Here is a 24,770-nt window from a genome sequence, read left to right on the forward strand (position 1 = left end):
AGTGTATCAGACAGTTCAGGATTATTTTTGCTTTTTCTCACATATCACAAATGCTTGTGTTTGGAGTACATTTACTTATTGTCTTTTTGCAAAGGGATTTCTATCGCAGCGTCTCACCCACTGATGGAAACACGAGAAAACCATTCTGTCATTTTTAATACAATCTTTTGGATATAAATATAGAACAAAGCAGTCAGAAAAAAAGCAGTCTTTTTTTATGGTTTTTAAAAATGTATTTATTTATTTTTGACAAAGGAAGAGCACAAATGGGAAAGAGAGAGGGAAATACAGAATCCGAAGCAGGTTCTAGGCTCTGGGCTGTCAGCACAGAGCCTGATGCGGGGCTCAAACCCACAAAGCGCAAGATCATGACCTGAGCCCAAGTTGGATGCTTAACCAACTGAGCCACCCAGGTGCCCCGCAAAAAACAATCTTTATCTAGAAAAGGGGTTTTGCATTGTTAACATGGTGTTCCATGCATGTGCTTTGGGGGCATTGTAAGTTACAGAGATCAAAATAATAGAACTTTAATTTCTTGGCTCCTGGAGCCACCCCAAGGACAGAGGAGGGCCAGGGCTCCCTACTGGGACGCTTTGTCCTGGAGGTGAGTTGAGAAACACACCCATTCCCCCCAAGACCCAGGGAGGACTCAGCAGCTTTTTATGGCCATTTTTATAATCTGTTTATTCTTCCAGTAATCTAACAGAGTTTGTTTACATTCTAAACAGAGTTTATTATTGGGGATTTGGCAGACCATTTCTTCTGTTAACCTTATTACATAAAACAGTTGTGTTATTTTGTCAAATCAAAGCTCCTCCAATAAATAATTGTAATGCAAAATAAAGCTAGGTCTCTACCCTGGCTAAACACTCACCATAAAAGTAAGTTTATGATCATTTTGTAGAGGAGGCTGTTTAATAAGATTGCTTCCGATTCTTCCAGTTCCTTCAGCTCCACCAAAACCCTCCGAAGAAAACGCCCTTAATTAGAAGCTCATTGTCAAAAAAAAAAAAAAAAGAGAGAAAAAAAAGTTAATTTCTTTGTACTTCTTTAATTTTAAAGTTATATTATGTTCCCCTTGGAGTAAAAGAAGGCTTACAGCCTTGCAACCAGTGATCAAGCATGCCACTTTCTTTTTTGAAAACCTTTTCTAGGAGTCTAAGCATCAACCAACTCATAGCTATGTAATCTCCCATTATTATAAATAACTTTCAAGAAGGATTTTCAGGCATATTTTTAGGGGCTACCTTTTGCCCTTTGGCCATGCTTTGAAATGCAAAATGCTCGGTTGAGAAAATTATCCTTTAGTTGAGGAAGAAACTCCCCCTTTTTTCTGAAATCTTACTGATATCCTGGAGAAAAGTTGTGTATTTGTGAGGGGTTAGGTCTTAAACTTGAGTTATCCAGTTATCCTGTGTTCTTTATTTCACTTACATGTATGTGTCTGCATTTACACAACTGACATGCAGTCGTCGGGTGAGGGGGGGTGGGGAAGATCTGAAGTACTGAAAGAGCTTTGTGGTTTCCATTCTGTTGGCTCATCTCAACCCCATCCAGGAAAGGGAAATGGTCTCTAACAAAGTAGAACAGGAGCCCCATTAGGGACCAGTCCTGTGCACTCAAGCTGAGATGGACAGGGGAGAGATGTCCGTGTGGCCCGCATGTGAATGGTATGAAATCTCTGAGGAAAAGACTAGCCGCTCAGTTTGCTTGCAACAGAGCTAAGAGCTATCCTGGACTAAGCTCCTGTTTGTCAGAGAGGCTAGAATTGCCCTAATGGTGCCCCTTGCACAGTTTCCTTTTAGAGTTACTAAAGGAGACCGTGTTATTGTCAGCCAGTTGGCCCTGGGGAATAGATGGGCTTTTCAGACCAGTAGAGAGAATGTGGGGAGGTGATTAGAGAAGGCTTCTAAACTCTTCACCTTGTGTGCCCCCCCCCGCCCAGCCGCCTGGCCCACAGATGCAGCACTGCCCAATGTCTGTCCCTGCCGAGCACCAGCTTTCTGGTACAGAAAGGAAACCTTGGGTCTTTAAAAGCTACTCTAGGTGATGAGCACTGAAATATTTTTTTCAACAACAGTAACCGCACCCCCCCCAAAAGAAAGAAAGAAAGAAAGAAAGAAACTGGTAAAAATGTAATCTCAACAGATAATGACCTTAGAATGTTCTCCAATAAAACAGGTTCGCTTTGCATTACAATATCATTATTTTAATTTTTTTTTCAATGTTTATTTATTTTTGGGACAGAGAGAGACAGAGCATGAACGGGGGAGGGGCAGAGAGAGAGGGAGACACAGAATCGGAAACAGGCTCCAGGCTCTGAGCCATCAGCCCAGAGCCTGACGCGGGGCTCGAACTCACGGACCGCGAGATCGTGACCTGGCTGAAGTCGGACGCTTAACCGACTGCACCACCCAGGCGCCCCAACAATATCATTATTTTAGAACAGTATCATTATTTAGAACAATATCATTATTTTAGAAAAAGGCAGTATTCCTTTTTCTTCACCTGCAGCATTGGAAAGCCAGGTCCTTTTATGGATAACCCTGCAGTAGCCCAGGCACTCCCTCTTGGAGAACCTATTTCTAAACCTGATCCCTTTGACTGTGATGAGGCAGTCATACAACACAGCTCATTCGTCAGTAATCCTTTAATGCTATTAAAGTGAGTAGGTGGAAGAGGGCCCTTCTTTAATTATCAACTCTAAGAGGATTTGGCCCCTAGGATGCTCCGGAACGCTATCATTTTGTGGCAGTACGCCTTTCTTATACAGAGGTGTTAGGTAAAAGATGCTGGAATGCTTAAAAAGAAAGAATGAGGGATCACCTGTCTGTGACTGTCTCCTAATCCTCTTGTGTTTATAATAAAAGTAATATAGCCATACTAAAGGCCTTTGGGATAACTCCTATAATTCCTTAGTAGCAGAATGAATGTTATTGTTTGGATAGGGTTTTTAAAAGGATGGGAAACCTGTATCTTTTAAGTTTGAGTGCAATCATGTAGACTTGACCACATGGCTTCCCAAAGTTTGTTTGCAGTTGGTTGAGTTAAGGGGACTCAAATCTGTAGAGGGAATTCTAGGTGAAAAATCATGACACAGTTTCCTTACCCATAAGTATCTTCCCCTGAAATTGTCATACATGAGCAACTGGACCTAAGGTTTACACCGACGAGGCTGGTGTAGAGCCCTGTCCCACTTCTGGTGTTTTTTTTTTTCTCTCTGGGAGGTCCTTTTTTATGTCCTTTTGTGACGGTAGGAAAGGATGCAAAAATGGAGGCGATCCAATATGTTAGAGCATTGAAAATTTGTAGTTAGTTTCTGCTTCACAGGCAAAAGTTTTCATAATCGATAGTATGGGAGTGGAAGAGAGAAAGGCAAGTTCCACTCAGGAAGGAGGAGAGTACAGTTTTAAAATTCAGTAACTTTATTATACTCTCCACTAGTGGAGATCCCTTGGGGAATATGTCCACTTCAGCAATCTACATATCGGGAGGGAAGTGAATGAGTTGAAGTTTTAGGTGAGCATTAAGTCTTGATGAAGAAGTTGGAAAATGGGGTTTTCAAATGTGTAAGAATCAGATATCTCCCTCTTTAGGGAAAAACCAATTAAAAAGGAAATGTGCTTAAACTACAACATTAGGAAATTATCTGTAGATGCTTCCAAAGAAAGTTGATAAGCCCCAGAAAGAATTATCAAGAAAGGTATTGTATCTGTCCGTGGAGAAAATGGGACCTGTCCCCTGGGTGAGACGCCTCATTGCTTAGGTTTCTGTTGATGTGATATGTGTATTCTTGCTTAGTGTGTTTTCATTCATGTATAGTATTTTATAATAAAAATTCATGTATCTTTATCTTTTCTATTTCTGATTAAGATGATTGATTCTGTTACTGAGTGGCATAATTAGGTAATCATGCTTTCTCAATCTTGTCATCAGAAATGATGACTATTAATTTTTATGTCTGTAAGTAGATACTGGATTTTTAAAATAATCATAATACTTAAAAATACATGCATCATTCAGTTATAAACACTAAAATTACCAAGATTGAAAAAAGAAAGCATTTGACTGTCCTTACTGAAAAGTATTTATTGCAGTTTATATGAATGACATCAATTACTGCAGGTATGGGTGCTTTTATAAAACCATTTAGCTCATGACATTCAGCGTATCACTAAATGGCAATCATTTTTTTTAAAAGATTTTATTTTTAAGTAATCTCTACACCCAATGTAGGGCTCAAACCTACAACCGCAAGATCAAGAGTCACATGCTCTACACCCTGAGCCAACCAGGCACCCCTACATGGCAATAATTTTAACACTAATCATTATGTTTAAGGAGAAGACAAGCAGAACTTATTTTTTTGAAAAAAACAATGCATGATTCATCTGATAAAGATGTATTGATATAAATACAAAATAAAACATGTTTCATATAAAAATAAAATAGATACAATATGAAAATACTAGTATATTCCAGTTCCATTCATTGCCTCTCAACAGATTATAACTTTAGAATAAATTTTATTTATTTATTTATTTATTTTTTAATTTTTTTTTAACGTTTATTTATTTTTGAGACAGAGAGAGACAGAGCATGAACAGGGGAGGGGCAGAGAGAGAGGGAGACACAGAACTGGAAGCAGGCTCCAGGCTCTGAGCCATCAGCCCAGAGCCTGACGCGGGGCTCGAACTCATGGACCGCGAGATCGTGACCTGGCTGAAGTTGGACGCTTAACCGACTGCGCCACCCAGGCGCCCCTAGAATAAATTTTAGATTGAAACTATAGATGGTTGGATTTGGGTAGTCCTCTGATTTTACAGATGAGGAAACAAAGATTTAGAATTGGGGCTCAATCATGCAGCAAGGCTTGGAGAAGCAGGAACCAGATTGGGGCGGGGGGCAGCTCCTTTTTCTGAGCCCAGGGCTTGTTCCCACTGTTGTGCCCTGTCCAGAATGCCAAGTGTGGATTTTGAGAAGGGCAGTCAAGATACACACTGGGAATAATGACGAGGAGGATAGCTATTTCGGTGTCTGTACCTTTAGGGGAAGACACAGGAATGAGCCTGCAGAAGAGAACTAAGACCAGGAACTGTAGGACACCAAGCCAACTCCCTTGCCTAGGACTCTTGTGAAAGGTAGGTTTTTCCAATGTAAAGGACTGTGTGACATAGGTACTACTTTAGAACTTGAATTTCATCTTTCTGCGAAGGATATGCTTAACGTTTGTTAGTGTGTACTCTGTGTACTTTGCTAGGTACTTTGTTTATGCCTTCTCATTTGATTCTCACTGTGCCCTGTAAGGCAACAATTCTCCATCTAAGAAGATTCTAGAAAAATGAAGGAACTTACCCTTGGTTGCTTTCCAGGTAAGGGGTTTGTCCCTAGAACTTTTGCTCTTTGACACTATGTTACCTCTCTCAGCCCACAACTCTATCATTATATAAGAAAAAAAAATTTAGGGGCACTTGAGTGGCTCAGTTGGTTGAGTGTCTGACTCTTGATTTTGGCTCAAGTCATGATCCCAGGGTTGTGGGATCTAGCCCTGCATCCAGCTCTGCACTGAGCATGGAGCCTGTTTGGAATTCTATCTCTCTGTGTCTCTCCCTCCCTCCCTCCCTCTCCCACCTCCCTCACTCACACTCTCTCTCTCTCAAATAGAAAATAAATTGAGGGAAAAAGTTGTTATAAACTTGAAAGTAATATACAGTGTTAATATGGATCCCAGGGCTCTCCAACCAAAGATTTTTTAACATGATAGGGGAAAACAATGCTATAGTTCTTTAGAGTTGTAAGAAACCATTAATTTTACACATAGAAGCTCTACAAGCCAGATTTTAGTACCATCAGTTGATTCTGATGATTTACTGATTTTCAAATCTCAAAAATTTAAAAATTTATTAAAAAATTTTTTTTGAATGTTTACTTATTTTTGAGAGATGGAGAGACAGAGCACAAGGGGGGAGGGACAGAGAGAGAGAGAGAGAGAGAGAGAGAGAGAGACAGAATCTGAAGCAGGCTCCAGGCTCCGAGTTGTAGCACAGAGCCTGACACAGGGCTCCAACCCACAAACCACGAGATCATGACCTGAGCTGAAGTCGGACGCTTAACTGACTGAGCCACCCAGGCGCCCCCAAAATTTAAAAATTTCTGAGTAAAATTTCCAGGTCAGTTGTATTAAGTAAGGGACAAAAGTTCAATATTCCATGGGCTGGTTTCATTCCATGGGCTTCCATTGTTATAAGGAAGCCACAGGGTCTCCACTCAGTTATTTGTTAATACCCATAACTTAAGAAGGGTAAAAACTGGTTTATAAAAATGGTTTTATTGACACATAAGAGTTACTAATAAATAGTATTCTGCTTTCCAGTGCATTAAGCATTTGTCAAGAATGCCAAAAAAAAAAAAAAAAAAAAAGGCCAAAAATAAGTGTTTTGGTTTCTTGGATGTTCTAGTCAACCAAGAATTGCTCTAAATGCTTTATCAATTTTCAAAAAGTAGAACAAATGAAATGTGCAACAAGCCCCCAAACTACTTTTGACTATAAATCTTTCTTTGATGAAAGAAATCTCATGTCTTGGCACACCTGCGTGGTTCAGTCAGTTGAGCATCTGACTTTGGCTCAGGTCATGATCTCATGGCTGGTGAGTTCGAACCCCACATCTGGCTCTCTCGCTCTCAAAAATAAATAAACATTAAAAAAGTGTTTTTTTAAATCTCATGTCTTGATTGACACGATTATAAATCATACAGTTTTATTTATTTTATCTCAGTTGTTTAGGTCCTGGAGGTTTTATTTTAACTGTCAGTCATCTAATTTTTTAACTTTATTTTTTCACTTGAGAGAGAGAGAGAGAGAGAGCATGTGTGCATGCACGTGCCACACAGGAGAGGGGCAGAGAGAGACAGAAAGAATCTCAGGCGGTCTCCGTGTTCAGCAAGGAGCACATGCGGGGATCGATCCTATGACCCTGGGATCATGACCTGAACTAAAATCAAGAGTGGGACCCTCAACTGACTGAGCCACCCAGGAGTCCGTCAGTCATCTAATTTTAACCAAGAAGCATTCTAAAGTTCTTAACGGTAGCTGGAAAGCAAATTTGAATATGTCACGTTTTGGAAATGACCAGCACCATGTACCGTATCATGCAAAGATAGCACACATTATGTAGGGTGCTGTCATGCAGAGGCTAGGGGAGCGTGAGAGAGGCATTCAGAGCAGCTCTGCCACTTTGTGGTCTGAAGAGTGTCATTGAATCTCAATAAACTGTTCCTGACTTTGCAAAGCAAGATTAGTACTAACTGCTTCATAGGATTGCTACAAGGTTTCAGTAATTAAGTATACGAGAAAGCTTGACAAGAATTAGTATTCTTTATACACTTAAAAGGACAAACTATCTTTCTCATGAATATCTCTTCTCCATAGCAGGAGGGGGATGCATTGCATATGGTAGGTGCTTAATAAATGCTGATAATGGACTAGGACTGTGAAAAGAAAAGACTTCCCAGTAAGAAGCAGATGTCCACTAACACCAGATATTGCCTCATTGCTGGTAAATTTCTTCTTCTGGATCAGCTCCCACGTTTGTGGGGTTGTTCTGATCCTCCAAAGCAACCTTGAGTGTTTGGTTTCCTCTGCCCTGGTCTTCGTGGGCTCTCCTTCATTACAGCAGGATTCCTCAACCTCCACACTAGTGATAATTAGGACCAGATAATACTTTGCTGTGGGAGACCATCCTATGTGTTTTAAGATGTTTAGCCACATCTGTAGCCTCTACTTACTAGATGTCAGTAATGTCCCACTCCAAGTTATAACAATAAAAATGTCTCCAGAGGCGCATCGTGTATCAGTCAGTTGAGCATCTGTCTCTTGATTCCCACTCAGGTCATGATCCCAGGATCATGGGACTGAGTCCAGTGTTGGGTTCCATGCTGAGTGTGGAGCCTGCTTGGGACTTTTTGTCTCTCTCTCCCTGCCCCTCTCCCCTGCTTGCACTCTTTCTCTGTATATAAAACAAAAAAAAAATGTCTCCAGACATTTCCTCTTGTCCTCTGGGCACAGGTTGCCCCTGGTTGAACACCACTGTCGACAGCAGACCTACAGCATTCCATGCTTTGCAATGTGGTAATTGGTTTGTCTGTGCACCTGCCCCCCAGACTGCCAGCTCCAACGGGAAGTGCCATGTCTTTCTCTGAGCCGTGGTTCCCATGCTGGTCGAACAGCAATAAATACAGAAGGGAGAAAAAGAAAAGATGCCTAAAGAAGGAAACAGAGTAATTGGGTTGGCCCCTTACGTATAGAGGATTTTTGTTTCCTTTTAGACCAAAAGGGCAAGGACTCCCCATCACCTCAGGTCTCTTTTCCTGAAGCCATTAATGTCACCGCCTTCTTTTCAGATCTTCTTCCCCCTTCATGCCTTGATTATTGACAGAATTATGCAGTGTGTCCACTCAAAGTAGATGTTAATCTGGGATTGAATACTTGAGACTTTAGGCTTCCAAGTCCAGGCAGGGATTAAAGGCACCTCTGTCTCTCTCTTAAACTCCTTCTACACCTGGAACTCCTTCTACTCCTAGAACACCTTCTACACCTGGGCTCCAACCATCTGTTCCCTGAAGACCCCCCAATATGTGTCTCTAGCTGAGAACCTCCCTATTAATTCCAGAATCATGTTTTCTAACCCCTGGAGATCCCTTCTTGTGTATTTGACAGACTTCAAAACCAGAAACCTGGTGTGAATAATAAGACAGAACTCCACATCTTGCTTCCTTGCTCCTTCTCAACTCCCTTCTGCATTTTTTATCCCAGGGAACAAAGCCATCCCAGCCCTGGTGCAGGGATCTGGAGTCAGAATCTTCCTTTGCTGCTTGATGACTCAGTGACCTTCTGCAGATTATTTCTACTCTTGTTGCCTCATTTTCCTCATCTGTCAAGTGGATATTGATCTCCCAGGGCTGTTGTGAGGATTACAGGAGACAATGTATGCAAATTACTTAAGTGAAATAATGCGTATAAATCACCTAGGGAAAAAAAATACCTGTTCTGCTTAATAAATGGCAGATGCTGTTATTGTCTAAAAATATGTTTTAACCAGCTACCTGAAAGCCGTCTCTTACTCTTTTCCTCACCATTTCCCTCTTAGTATCCAAAAAGTCCCTACCTTTTGTTAGTCCTGCCTCCCATTTAAATTCAGGTGGTCCATTCTTGCCCACTTCTGGTGCAGTGGCTTCACTGATCCTTGGTCCTGTTAACCGGTCTTTCTGTCTCTAGTTTCACCTTCGGCCTGTCTATTGTCTTGTTCCTGGACAGAGAGATTCCTTAGTGTCTGCCATTGCCCTCATAATGAAGGTTTGCCTTGAACATGATGTAGATGGCCCTTTGTGACCTGCCTCCTGCTTCCCGAAGTTCAGTCTTACCATGGATAGTATTCCTGACATGCTTTAGCAACTCTGATCCTATCATGCCAGCCCCTCATACTTCCGTGCATTTGTGCTGGTTGTTCCCCCTTCCTTGTTTTCTTCTCTCTTCTCTGTTGAACTAACATCTCTTTAAGACAAAGCACCATCATCTCTTCATCTCAGAAGCAATGCTTGATCACCCTCCACTGAGATGACTTTCCGCCATGTGCTTACTAGCACGCCAACGCTCTGTGCTGGTGTATCTTCTAGCACTTACCATGCGTAACTTACATTTCTTAATTGTGCCCCTCACTAAATTGTGAAATTTTGATATTATGTTCATTTTGGTTTCCTGTTCATTTTGTTTTTCTGTGATGGGTAGCCCACTTCTTGACACATAGTAGACGTTTAATGACAATTCATAGTCAAATGAAGCTAGGATTCCATAAGATTGAATCAGGCAATATAGACTTACAAACGTGTAGGAACGATCGAATCAGAATAAGTTGATGGAATTAACCAGCAACAATTAGAAATGAAGAAACCAGGCAGGTATCTTTACTGGGTAGAAGCAGGAGATCATAGATACAGAATCTAAAACAGAATCTTAAAGCTGAGATCAAGTTAGAAGTGCTAGCTGAGTAAGATAAGCTTACTAGCAACAGGTAGTAGAGGGAGAAATACCAAGGGGTCTGGGTATTAAGGTATGCCGCCTTCTTTTATTGCCCCAACTTCAAGGAACTAGATGTCATGAGGGAGAAACAACAGAAGAAAAAAATAAATCAATTCTTATAAGAGAGTGCTATTTATTTTTTTAAAAAAAATTTTTTTTCAACGTTTATTTATTTTTGGGACAGAGAGAGACAGAGCATGAACGGGGGAGGGGCAGAGAGAGAGGGAGACACAGAATCGGAAACAGGCTCCAGGCTCTGAGCCATCAGCCCAGAGCCCGACGCGGGGCTCGAACTCACGGACCGCGAGATCGTGACCTGGCTGAAGTCGGACGCTTAACCGACTGCGCCACCCAGGTGCCCCAAGAGAGTGCTATTTAAAAAGGTACGTACCTGGTGTTATGGCAATAGAGACTAAATAATTTTTCAACGGCTGGAGTCATGACATTGCCTGGGGACCAGAAATGACCAGCTAAGATATCAGAAGCAGATGTGTGGTAGGCAGATATTTTACATCAGTTTCAAGCCTCCAGTGTCAATAACAGCTTCATATAAAGAGCCTGATCAAGGATCATATTGAATCCGCCAGGCTGCCCCCAGATCACACGGTCTCAGCCGCAAAAGGTGCCAGTATTTTGTCATTTTCTGCCTAAGCATTTTTAAGCTAGTGTGCTGCTAAAAGCAACAGTCTCAAGAGCCCTTGTTTTTCAGCAAGATTGTTTCCCAGGCCCATAATGTAAAGCAGGGAAACATGACATCCAGGTTTCTCAGCACGAAGATGACCAAAATCACTTAATAACATCACTAACCATTTTAACCCATGATTTCGTAAAGAACTGTGTTGATCTGATTGGACAAGGAACATGTTTGTACATTGCCCAAATATGTGCCTTCATAAATTAGATTTGAAAAATCTCTATCCGTGTTTTATCTTTTGAAATCTCACCTCACCTTTTGAGAAAGGATTTTGCTTCCATTTTTGATCTGAGTATCACACACTGCTCTTCAATTAGAATAATGAACGCGTTTCCGTTCCCATTATTTGTACAGCGCTTTGTTGTTGAGGTGAAACAGCAATGAATCACATCCCTGGTTGTATTTAATGATTCAATAAACTGTACTTGTGAGTCAGTTGTTCGGGTTTGAAGTCAATATTTGTCCGTTTCTCAAAACTTTATACCAACCCCGGAAGATTTGGCTCTTGACTCTTCTGTGTTGAAGGGAGCCAACCTCCTTCGGCTAAACCCAGCCTAGAATCTGTAAGATCCGAGACCACCTGAAGGGAAATACTGAGCTGATATGCAAGATGGAACCTTTATCGGGGCTTGAGATGATTTTTTGCCATTTCACAACTATCGTATTGAAATTCCCTTCCGTTCCTGCAGAAGGGAATAGTTTCTTCTGCCAGCGGGTTCCTGCCAGGAACTGGAACGAATCCCTGTAAATACTCAGAGTGCAGGGGTGGAGAGCTTTCTTCTCCCCCTACGCTGCTTCTGCTTCTGGCAAAGGTTTGGGTGTTGGCACGGGCGCCCCGCCTCTGCACAGTCTGCTCCAGGAGGTGGGGGATTCCTCTTCCAATTACCAGTTTCTTTACATGTGGGAGGACATTTTTTGGCACAGATTATCCTCATTTCTTCATGTCTGGCTGACAGTGCCCTTGCTAATTTATTTTTTGGCATCCTTTATGCATTTGTTAAGATGTCAAAAGGTATGTGCAAAGTATTGGAGTGAAGGCTGAATTTACATTCTGGAGCTTCCTGTGGATATGAGATATTAGAAATTCTCTCTTTGGAATAGAGGTTACAGGACTGGCCAAATAGAGGATAGTGAGCATGAATTGCTGGCCTTCTTGCAAAAGTCAGAGGACCCTTTCGTGAACATTGAATCACACAACCCTAAACTTGTAAGCAGGTAAGGATTCAGAAATTAGTGTGATCTGTTCCCAGATGAGGAAATTGAGGCAAGGAATACGTAAGTGATTTGCCCAAGCTCACCCAGCTGGCCCGTGCTAGATCCTATACTAGCATTCTGGTCTCCTCTCTTTGTTCTGAATCATTTTCACTACATTGCAATGTTTTTACAAGTAGTAGGCACTCAGTAGATTGTATTAGATATATGTAGTTATTTATCTGCATAGTTCTTTCTGCATATAGGGTGGAACAAAGTAAGAACCTCTCCCGGTTTCTCCTTCAAACAGTTCTGACTAGCTATGTAGCCATTCTGGATGGATTGGCTATAATTCCTGCAGCTAGATTGAGTTGCCTGGAAAAGGGGTCATTTCAGTAGTTTTCCCCTTTCCCAAGTGGTTGGAACCTTAGTTGAAATGCCAGCCAGCTGAAACATGTCAAAATCAATCTGTAATTTTGGAGACTTGGAAAAGCAGTTCCAATTGCCTGCCCTGGACAGTCTGTTCTATTATACTATCTGAAACATTAATAGCAGATTTGTGAAGGCATACTCAGGAAGAACGGATCTCCCAAATTGTTTCTTCACAGGGAATGATTATATAAACAACTAATCTGAGTAAAAGTAGCTCAGAATATTTCAGCTTCTGGTTGAGAATCTATTAGTTCAATTAAGTGATTTAAAAAAAATTTTTTTTAACATTTATTTATTGTTGAGATACAGAGAGAGACAAAGCATGAGCAGGGAGGGGCAGGGAGAGAGGGAGACACAGAATCAGAAGGAGGCTCCACGCTCCGGGCTGTCAGCACAGAGCCCGTTGCAGGGCTCGAACTGACTGAGAGATCATGACCTGAGCCAAAGTCAGACACTTAACTGACTGAGCCACCCAGGCACCCCTCAATTAAGTGATTTTTAAAAAGCTGTTTATTAAACCTGATATTAGGAAGTGACTTTTTTTTTTTTTTTTTTACATAAAAGGTTAATGAACTACATTTCTATTCATAATAATTGCTTCTAAGTTCTGGGTCAGAAGGAGAAGATTTTGCTGGTAATGATGATAGAACAGGCTTGCCACAAGAACGTAACTCAAGCTGGATCAAAGTTTGAATTTAAAGCAAATGCTGCATGTAATGGCAGTTAAAATATAGAGGACATAATGGTGTGATTATTTAAGACAATGACCATTTATTATTTATTTATTTGTTTATTTATTTATTTATTTATTTTTCTAAGAGAGAGAGCAGGAGGTAGGGGCAGAGTGAAAGGGAGAGGGAGAGAGAGAATCTGAAGCTGGCTCCACGCCTTAAGCTGGCTCGATCCCATGACCATGAGATTATGACCTGAGCCTAAATCCAGAGTTGGACATTCAAGCGACTGAGCCACCCTGGTGCCCCAACCATAATCATTTTTTGATGGCTTTTCTAAAAAGGGCAGGGATATCAAGCTTGAAGTGTTTCCCTTATGTTAAGGGCTAGCACTTAACACTGTAACATCTACATCTTCCTCCCTGGAGTAAATATTTAAATAGTGAGAAGGGACATTTGATGTCAGAATTATTTTCAACGAAAAGTATCAGACATACTTTAGTCTGAACTTGTGTGCAAAATCGTGATTTTTTTTTTTTCTGGCTTAAAAATACCAACTGCAGCTTAAAAAAATTTCTCCACTTTCATACTTTTTATGTATTAATTTAGTCGTTTCTACATTTACGGACACGGGGCCAGCAGTGTCTTCCACATGGTGGGTGCCTTGCAGATATTAGCGGTGGTGATACAGGAGATCAGAAAACTCAAGAAGAATCTTTTGCACCACTTTTTAATTTATGTATTTTTGTTTTCTTATATTTTTTTAGAATTTTGAGAAATTCTTCAGACTTAGTTTGGATTTTGGATTTTGACCAGTTTTTTTTTTAAACTAAAATATTCCAAATTCGTGAGATAAAAGTTGTAAGGAATCAGATTCCTCAGGAGGAAATGAGGGAATTGGTTTTTGTGATTGTCATGGTCATTGGTTTTATAAAAATAATATTTCTAAAAAACAAATCAGATAAATTAGAAAAATTTAAAGAAGTAAATAAAAGTTAACAATAAACTCTCTCTAGAGAAATTAGCTATCCATATTTTGGGCATAGCCTTCCTGATTTTAAAAAATTTATAAAAATATATGCACATTCAATATGTATATACACGTGCACATTTATATACTTAATGCATCGAACAAAAATAGAATCATCATATAACGACTTCTAAATTTGTTAATGTTTTATGTTTAATAGTGAAATACTTCAAATATATAAAAATATACAGAGTAGGAGGCAGTTTATGTACCCTTCTTCAACTTAATTTATTTTAACAGTTTGCCATTAAAAAAAATACTTTTTAAGAAATGCAATGCTTTGGGTACCATTGACAGCCATCTCCTACCAGATCCCATGCTCCGCCCTCCCTTCTTGGAAGTAACTGGTACCTCATACAGCTTCCACCTCCCTTTTTTTTTGTACTTCTGTTGTGTATGTTTGTACCTGATCTATCTAGAGCATTGTCTTGTGTCTTTTAACATTTACATAAATGTTTTCCTATCCCACATACCCAACTTTATGAAGGAATAAATGCCTAGAAAGGGAATCATTTCTTTGTGTATTAATAACCTTTTTCAATTTTTTATAAATTGCCTGTTTATGTCCTATTTTTCCCCCAGTGGGGTGTTATTGTTTTAGCCATTGATTTCTAAGAACTTTTTACATAGTAGGGAGGGTATTCCTTTGCCTGTCATATATGTTGCAGCTTTTCTTTGTTTGCAGTTTCTTTTCTAAATTTAACTACAGTGATTTTGCCTTACAATAATTTTAAATTTTATATATTCATAGTTTCTCTTCAAAAAAAAAAACCAAAAACCTTAATGGTTTTTGGCTTTCTTACTATGACTAAATTACTCAAAAGAAGGAATTTGTGAAGCTTTGATCAGAAAAAAAAATTCTAACTTGCCATGAGTAATTCATATAATAAATAAATGGAACATTATGTAAAAATAACATTTCTCAGAATATATAGGGGGCAAAGTTATATGTATACACTTAAAATAATAAAAATAATGAAATTTTAAAGTGTAACACAAGCAGTTTTCAAGGAATGAAAATTCAGGCACTCTGCATCCGGTAGAGATACTACAATACTGTTCATGGAAAATGGGACACAGTTCAGTAAAAAATGGAAAAAAAAACGTTGAGACTAAATCTAAACGAAAGAAATAGAAAACCCACAGTCAGCCGTTCTGTGTACATATTACTTGGCGATTTATTATTAATTGGATAAGATCTACAAAAGAACTTTTTATTACATTTAGGAGCGTTACTTGGGCATCTGTTCAACTTTCAATAAACTTAATTTTTGCGTTTGTTATTCAGTAAACATGTTTCATTACCTGCTGTGTTCCAGAAAATAATTTGTAACTGATTTTGGCTTATTGATCCTGATGAAATTGCCTGCACTTGACCTGTTTCTTCCTGACGGCCTCAGCAGTGTCGTCTGTTTCAACCTCATACCAGCGCGGCTCATCCAGCTCTTCTCCGGTCTCCTTTCCACTTGACCCCCAGCTGCTAGACAGATCCAAGTCTCATTTAGCCACCTCAGGATTCCATAATTCCTTTTCCTCTTCCAGAAGTTGACTACATTCATTAAGCATCTCTTTCTGTAGTTCCAGCATTTCCCCCTTTCCCTTTGGTTCTTGTCCTCTAATGTATCCCATAACCAAGATTTTTCAAAATGGATATATTTTACTGTGAGATGCACTGCAGGAGCCAAAGAGAAATCTATGCTGTGTGCAGCTTAAACAACTCACAACAACCTCAAGGAATGTCTATAAATCCTAGGTTTACAATTTATTTCATTTTATAGAGATTTGTTACACAAAGTGTATTAAAAAATACATAAAAACAGAGAGAGAGGCAAACCACAAGAGGCTCTTAAATACAAAGAACAGGCTGTGGGTCGCTGGAGGGGAGGTGGGTGGAGGGATGGGCTAAATGGGTGATGGGTATTAAGGAGGGCACTTGGGATGAGCACTGGGTGTCATACGTAAGAGATGAGTCGCTGGGTTCTACTCCTGAAACCAAGACTACACTGCGTGTTAACTAACTTGAATTTAAAAACATAAATTTAAAAATTCACATTAATGCACAAGATTAAAAAAAATACACGTGTTAGATAAAGTGAAATACCCCTTTCTTCTTTTAGAAATTTATTTGCATAATACCTTTTTAAGTTATTATGTAACTACATTGCATATTTAACTTACCTATTTGTATACAAGAGCGTTTCTTCACCTCTTTTCTCTGTCCTCCCGCGCACTTCTACCGTAGGTTTTACATCTTAGTCCCGTTTCCCACTCTCCATCCTTCGAATCTGCAGGGGCTTCATTTTGTATCCTTTCGGTCATGGGCAGCACAACTTCTGCTTCTCTATCTAGGTGCAGCCACACCAGGTACAAACCACCTGGAAAAAGCACAGTCATGGAAAGTTCTGTCTTGGGCTCCTCACATTAATGGTCCCATCGCTTCTGAGGGGTATCTGATATACAACCGCCTTAGTGATCACTAATTACTAACTTGAACGCTGTTGATAAATGTGACAAAAATTCACCGGAATGTTACAATTAATGACGGCAGCTCACAGATTTCCTTTCCAGTTGTTGGGATAGAACGAATGACCAAAGAAGACAGCAGTTTCATACCAAGTAAATTCTAGATACTGTAAATTCTAGATACAAGTAAATTCTAGATGACGAACTCTTCCTTATTATTGTGATTACTTAATAACTTGTGTCCAGAAATAGTTCCCTCTTTTTAACATCGAGGGAATTTGTTTTCCTGCTAATTTACATTGGTGATCATTTAGATAGTTATTGGAAAAGTACAGTATTTTGAATGAGGAATACATAACCTTTGATAACTTGTATTTTTAAGTGAAAGGACATGGAGTGTTCATTTTACTGCTTTTTAAAAAAATATTTTTTGTTTTTATTTATTTTTGAGACAGAGAGATAGACCATGAGTGGGTTAGGGGTGGAGAGAGAGGGAGACACAGAATCTGAAGCAGGCTCCAGGCTCTGAGCTGTCAGCACAGAGCCTGACGCGGGGCTCGAACTCACGGAATGTGAGATCATGACCTGAGCTGAAGTCGGACGCTCAACCGACTCAGCCACCCAGGCGCCCCCATTTTACTGCTTTTGCATGAAATCCTTATTTCCGAAACTTTTCAGGGCTGCTCTCAGTGCTGAAACGCACTACTGCAGCTGTTTTCGGATTTCTTCTTACAGTTCACTTGCCATTAGTTGACTTTGTGTCATGGCAGGAGAGTCATTCTAAGAGTAAGAAATTACCTGCGTTCATGTCCGTGTGCCCAGCCCCTCACCTCTGACAACTGGGTTGCTCAGGGCCACTGGAGAAAATGCCACAGCTTTGCTAGTTGGTGCCATTACGCCGTTGTGGTTTCCACCCTGGGTGCACTTTGCAGGCTACGCCACTGCCCTCCGGCGCACCTCGGGTCCTCTCCCTGTGCCTGCTCTCACCGCCCACGGCAGGCCTCCTCACTCACTTCTCCCTAGTACAGATGACAGACCTGTGACGGTGAGCCCCTCAGTGGACTGTCGTCTGTCCACATCTTGTATGGACCCTTGTGAAATTACCAGCGTCTCACTGGTGTTGGCTCGCCAAGTCAGCAGCCACGTCTACTTCGAGCTAATCCGTGCTTGTCTTCATCCTTTTATCATTCTCTGACTTCCGGGAAGAGATGATCCTCTTCTCCAAGGTCAATTCATCCACCTCAGAAACCCATAAATTGCTTCCCTCTTGGGCTCTGCCGCCCTCAGTTATTCTAGTCTTGTCAAATCTTTTCATTTCTTACCTTGCACCTTGGCTCCTTTTTATTAGCAAATAACGTAGCCTGGTCTTTTGTGTCCTTGTATTTGATTTTTAAGACCATATACAACATACCACACATAGAAAGGAGAAATACAAAATATATGAGCAGTTTAAAGAATACTCGTATAACAAATGCAATCTTAAAACAAGACTCTTTCCAATATGTCTGAAGCTCTTGTGTGTTCTCCTCCTTCTTCCCCCGAACAATATCTTGAATTTTGTATTTTATTCCTTGCTTTATAGTTTTGTCCCATGCATGTATCTCTCCTAAAGGTCTTTTGTTTAGCCTCACATGTTTTTAACTGTAAATAGAATAAAAATGTATATAGTCTTCTGAAACCAGCTTTTTCACCCTCTGTTACGTTTGTGAGATTAATCTATGTTAACAGGTAGTTTTCTCTCATCTGATTCCCATTTGCCTGGTGCACCCTTGTGGACTCTGCACCTGATGCATAATGTCCTCAATTCCAAACAAAATAACCTTACTTCTCAGTTTTTATTCCCTGAAAATTGCTTACTCTGTTTCACTTGGTCAGCCTCGTTGCCAGAAACAACATTCTTCTGTCTTGAACAGAAAACCAGATCCCTCTCCTTAATTGTGCATCCATCTCAAACTTCTTCTTTGCCTCTCTCCTTTCCTTCAAGACTAAAAGTCTTAGAGTGAGTGGTTCATACTGTCTTTATGTCTTAGCCTCCCATTCAGGCTTCATTTGACCTCTTGATGGTTGACCTCTCTGTGTTTAAAAAAAGAAATGTTTTATTTGTTTTTGAGAGAGAGAGAAACAGAGTGTAAGCAGGGGAGGGGCAAAGACAGAGGGAGACACAGAATCGGAAGCAGGCTCCAGGCTCTGAGCTCTCAGCACAGAACCTGATGTGGGGCTCGAACCCACAAACTGTGAGATCATGACCTGAGCCGAAGTCGGACGCTTAACTAACTGAGCCACCCAGGCGCCCCTCTCTGTGATTTTTAAACTCTCTCCTTTGGTTTTCTTGATAAAGCTCATGGTAGGTTCTTTTTTTGCCTCTGCTAAAGGTTCGTGTGAGCCTCAAAGAGTTATAATCTGGTTTTCTTGGTTTTGAGCACACTGTACCTGGTTTTAGTGTTCCGTTCATTTCATATGGATAGGGTGAAGCCTCCCTCACAAAGTGTAAAAGCCTTCTGGAATTATAACTGTGCTCTGGAAGCTTTGTGGGGCCATATTAAGCCTGTGTAATTGAGGGGATGAAAGAAGATGGAGAAACTTGACCTTGCATCTGAAGATGCTTAAATATATTTTAAGTACCTTCTGAATAACAGTGATGAGAAGCAAAATTAATTGGAAAAAATCTAAAAATGTTCCCTTTTATTCAGGGATTCAGTTCGCTTTGGAATAAGGCTCAGGCATCAAGATTGTGAAATATCAGACATACTGGGTGGCAGGATGAATACTTCTTATTTGGGCAAGACTCTTACCACAGAATTGTTGATATTTAGGAGCTATATTTCGTCTGCGTTTGCAAAGTTCAGCAAAGAGAATTAAAATAATGCACTAGGTACGTTCAAAACCCAAATCTCTGTTGCCACAATTTTCTCTGTTCAAATAATTATCTCGGTAATTTACCATTAATTACCCACGTCCCTTTACACCTCTGTACATGAAAATATTCATTTGACCAATATCATAAATGCCTACTATGTTGAAAACACTGATTGATGCTGCAAGAAACCCAGAGATGAATGGGGGATATAGCCCTCAAGTTGCATCCAATCTCAAGGAGATAAAGCCAAAGTAGACAAATAAGTTATGCTGCAAATCAGATTACAAATTGCCTTTAAGAAACAGAAAAGGTAAAAAGGTTCATATGAATAGGGAGCTTGACTCTCCCAAACTTTGAAACATTCTTTTTTGAAGCAGGTTGAAGAGACTGTATATCAAACATGAAATCTCTATCCTCTGTCCTAATTTTTATATAAACACTGTATGGATGCATTATTTACATACCACCTGTATCCTAACATTTGTGCTAAATGTAGTTCATTTATCCTACTTGCATTGGGTACTTAATGGACATACAAAGATTGGTCAGACGTGGTTGAGACGTTCAGAGCAGTGAGGAGGAAGATATGGACACCACGTTCCCAGTGTGGTACAAAAGTGCCCCATTTTGCACTGTACTGTAGTGACCCGAAGGAGGGAGGTATGAACTCTGAATGTTCAGCTAAAGCAGATGGCACAGGTTTCAGGACCCAGTGGGGCTCTTGAAGGATGAATCAAAAGTTAACCAGAGGGACACAAAAGGAGCACATTCCAGGTTTCTACCCAGAGGGGGCGCCTTTCAAGGGTTTTTCTTTATACCTGAGGCTAGAGAAAGTCTATGACAGACCTCCTCCCACACCCTGTGATTAGTTCTGTCACTGCTTCTGTCTCCACTCTGCATCCCTGGAGGCTTCTATTTCTTACCTGTTTTCCATAATTCCTGACTCTGAGCTTTGAATGTCTGCAGAACCCAGATTGGATTTAGCAGACAGTGTGGCTTCAACAGGGCTGGGGAATCAGACACAGACGGAAAGAAAGGAGCATGTGAAAAATCAGGGATGCAAACATGGCGTGAGACAGGGGCACCTGGGTGGCTTAATTGGTTAAGCGTCTGACTTCGGCTCAGGTCATGATCTCACGGTTCGTGAGTTCGAGCCCTGCGTTGGCCTCTGTGATGACAGCTCAGAGCCTGGAGCCTGCTTCGGATTCTGTGTCTCCCTCTCTCTGTCCCTTTTTCACTCATGCTCTCTCTCTCAAAAACGAATTAACAATAAAAAAATTTTTTTAAATGGCATGAGGCATGTGGGGGGCGTGAGCAAATATGCGTGGCTTGAGTACAGGTAGGGCGCTTTATGGAAAAGAGGTGGGAAATAGAGTTGACCAGAAAAGCAGTGTCCAGACCACGAAAGAACATGTGTGCTTTGTTGAGGGGGTTTGGATGTTATGTGGGAATGGGAAAAACCTGAAAGGCTTTCAAGTGACACAGTACTCGAAAAGACAGGCATTGTATGCGTAGTGTTTCCTAATTTTATTGTTTCTCCTTTGAGGCTGTTGATGAGGTACACTGCTCCCATCCCCCTTCAAGGAACCTGCCCGTCTTGTCATTTGTTGGCCAATAGCCTGCAGGTGCCACATCTTCTGATCTGCCTCCCCTCCCTGGCTGCTCCCCAGTGATGACTGAGCAGGGCAGGTTACTGGTGCCAGGCCAGGTCTGCCCAACACAGGACTCTTCTAGTAGGCAGCCTTTGCTTGAGGTTGTGCTGGCAGAGACTGTCTTAGATCCAGCCACATTAGATCCTCCTTCTTTCCCCCTTTCCTTTCACGGGTGCCAAGGGTTTATGGTGGCCTGAGGCTTCTTCTGCCTGTTCTGAACCCTCCCCATTCCCTCTGTCACGGGGGTTTCCCCCAGTAATCTCTTAACATTTCTAATTATGTCTTGACATCTGCTTCCCATAGAACGGGAACTGACACCTGATGCTTCAAAGTCTATTTTTAAATTTTAGTGTATGTCTTCACGTGGTTATTTATATGTTTTATCTTCTGAGCTAGCATGCTTTCCATTATATGAAAAAACTGCTGTAGGAAGTGAGAAGTAATCTCTAAATTATCTCAGGAGAGATTGGACTCCCGGGAGAGCCAGGCTTCTCTGCACAAGTTTATCATTACCGCTACCGGGGATCTGACGGGCTTCTGGATGACCAGTGCTGAACTGCCAGCCTTGCTTCGTTGTACTTAGTAAGTAGTTCCCACATCCCATCATGGCAGAATTGGCTCAGGTTCAAAGAGCTCATGGACAGGAAATGCTTCAGACACGATTTTTTTCCTGCCTGTCATTCTTATAAGTATTTTGATATGTCATGACTGGCAGGTGGTTAGATAAAAGAGGAAGATAATTCAGCATCTTAAAAGCCTGTGACCTAGCATGTGGTGGGGGGGGCGTGGAGGGGCGGGGCGGCAGGGACAGGATTAATTATAGCAAACTACCGTGTAATTTTTTTGAGGCAGTTTTGACTCTGGAATATCATGCCTTATGTATTGAAAGATACTTCTTCACTCTCACGTTTTAGTACAAATTCACTAAGTGAATCATCTTCTTAAAGTAAGCTATAATCTTCGAACATCAGACAAGTATGTAAGCTAATTTTTAGTTTCGAGAAGGTCTATCATATTTATTGCGGTTCATGTAATAAGGCTAACAGCAAAATTCTATACTACATTTATTGAAAATAAAGTGCTAGGTCAGCTGTGATGTTTTTTGAAACTAAAATGAATCTGTTTGAGTTAAGTTGTGGAACTGAGCTTTATCTCATCTCCCGGCCTGACTTGCAAGTGTTCCTGTGATTATAGCTCCTTTGTAAATTCTCTGTGAATGAGAATTCTCTGGGTGGGCCAGGACTTAGGGAGGGACTGATGATCAACCTCCTCGTGTTGGTTGCACTGCTTTGTTCTCAATGTACGCATTAGAAGCTCTTCAGTAAGAGACAGCTAAAACACCAACAAAAATTCAGATGGATTAGAAATCTGTGGAGTGATAAGATGTTCAATGCCTTTAACATTAACTTTTCTATTAAAAAAAACACACATTTTTTTAAGTCCAAATGCTCTAATTATAACTGTGGGCATTTTCTAGTGAATTTTCATTTGAAGAGAATACGTAATACGTTGTTTAAATGTGAAAAGAACCATGTAACGAAAAATCTCGTATTTCTGTGATACTGCTTATTAGTGCTAGGAGTCTATTTGTTGAAAAGATTTCATGTGATATCATAACTTTGCGGTATTTAGAACCCATGCACGAATGAGACATTGCCCCTGTTCGGTGTGACAGATCTCTTGTTTAAACAAAGACAAATGATCATCAGCGAACATGACAAGAATGATTACTTTAAAAGCCCAAGTGAAATGTTAGTGAAGTTATGTCTTAATTCTGATAAGATTGAATTTGGGGGCTGTATGACCTTCTTATTTAATTAATAATGAGTTATCAGTGTGTTGTTGGAGCTGTAGGGAAACCACAGTGGAGTACAGAGCGGCTACTACATTTGTGTCAAATGGAAGTTTGGGAAAATCAATATGGCACCTCACATTGGCATTCGAGATTTGTTTCAAACCAGTAATTGATTGGGTTTGATGGGAATGAGTGGATGGGGTGCTAAGGCAAATCAACGCCAGATTTCAAAGTGTTTATTTTTCTTAAACCTCATGCTTACGGAGATTTTGCAAATATAGTACAAAGAACTTTTTTCCCTAAACCACTTGAAAATAACTTCTTGGCACGCAAGTACCTTAGTAGGCATTTCTTACAAAGACATTCTCTACATAGCTACAATATAACCATCAGATCCAAAACATTAATATTTATACATTACTACCATCTGATCCTCAGACCCCACTCAAGTTTTGCCAGTTGGCCCAGTAATGTCTTTTATAATGAGAGGATCCGGTCCAGAATCACGTGTTGGACTCAGTGGTCACATCTCTTTCTCTCCTTCAATCTGGAATGTTTCTTTGGTCTGTGCTAGGCTTCGTGATCTTGAAAGGCCAGTTATTGAGGGATGTCTTTCAGTAAAAGTTTGTCTGATGATGCTTCCTTGTTCTTAGATTCAGGTTTGGCAGGAGTATCAAGAAGTAGTTGTTGAGGAGGAAAAATAACTTTGTATCCTCTTCGGTTCAATGTATGGAGACCTGCAAATTAAACTGACAAAGATGGGTTAGTAAGAGGAAAGAAAAATAGATTTAGTTACAGATGTACAGGAGTTCGCAATATGACTCCAAGAAGTAGTAAAGATTTGAGACTTCTATCCCATTTTAATAAGGAATAGGGAGGGCCAGATAGGTACTTCTAAGAGAACTAATGACTTTTTAGAAGGGAAGTGCAGAGAAAGAACACATAGGGAAAAACAAATGACTCTGGACTGATAAATGGGCCCTTAGGAGAATAGATGGGAGATATGATGGTTAAGCGACAGTATCTGTTCAGGTGTGGTACCAACTTCTCTGTCTGAAAGAGAATATTGGAGTTGTTTCCAGAGATGGGATTTATGACAATGGGATTTTTTTTTAAGTTCTTTTGGGCCTCTGCTTTTAGGCAGATTAGGGATTTCAGGAATTTAAAATGCCTGTATCTTAAAATAATTTTTATGCCACTGTGGCTTCCTCCAGATCCTTTCATGGTTCTCTATTCCTATTGTGTCATTCAAGTGCATGAGTTCAGTTCATCTCATGATAATGATGTTCACTTTGATCTGGTGTCTGCCACCCTTCAATCAAAGTTTTACAGTGTTTTCCATTTATAATTAATGAGTATTTTGTGAGGGGGTACTTTGAATTTATGTGAATATCTTGTTCCTTTTTAAACTTCCAGTTTATGCATTTGTTAGTTTATAGTATCACAGTCTCATGGTTTCATAGGTCATAATCTGTTACTACCATTATTTATTTTGATGTTCAGTTGTTCCGAGTTTGGCAAGAGGGAGCTCATTCAACCTGGCTTCTATGTCCTTTCGATGTTTAGCCATCATTGTGAGCATTTCCTTACTTTTGGGGGGGCACATGTTACACACTTTCTCTACCCTAGTTCTGAAATTAGCCATTTCTCCCAGGAGCTCTTGTTCCTTTTAGTGGAGAATGGTATTTAGAAACGAAAATCTGGGTGATAGGTGTGTACGTTGCTGTCAGGGTGTTGCTGCTGCTCACAGACCCTCTCAGTAGATAATAGTCATCACTGCTGTCCCCACCCCACCCTAGGGGGGCTCTCTCCTCACTGTGCTCTGATTCCCTGTGCTGGGCTACAGTGCAATAGCACTGCTCCTTTGTGCTACTCTGGTCTCAGCACCCACATCAGGACACCTTGCCCAC

At 40.5% G+C, this 24,770-nt stretch overlaps 1 protein-coding gene across 3 annotated transcripts in view; it reads left to right on the forward strand.

Annotated features, from left to right (window-relative positions):
* Nucleotides 1-24,770, forward strand: part of TMEM200A (transmembrane protein 200A) — a 74,016-nt gene that overhangs the window by 17,921 nt on the left and 31,325 nt on the right. The gene's annotated exons all lie outside the window — the stretch shown is intronic.

Source organism: Felis catus, chromosome B2 (genome assembly GCF_018350175.1).
Source record: "Felis catus isolate Fca126 chromosome B2, F.catus_Fca126_mat1.0, whole genome shotgun sequence".
Lineage (NCBI taxonomy): Eukaryota > Metazoa > Chordata > Mammalia > Carnivora > Felidae > Felis > Felis catus.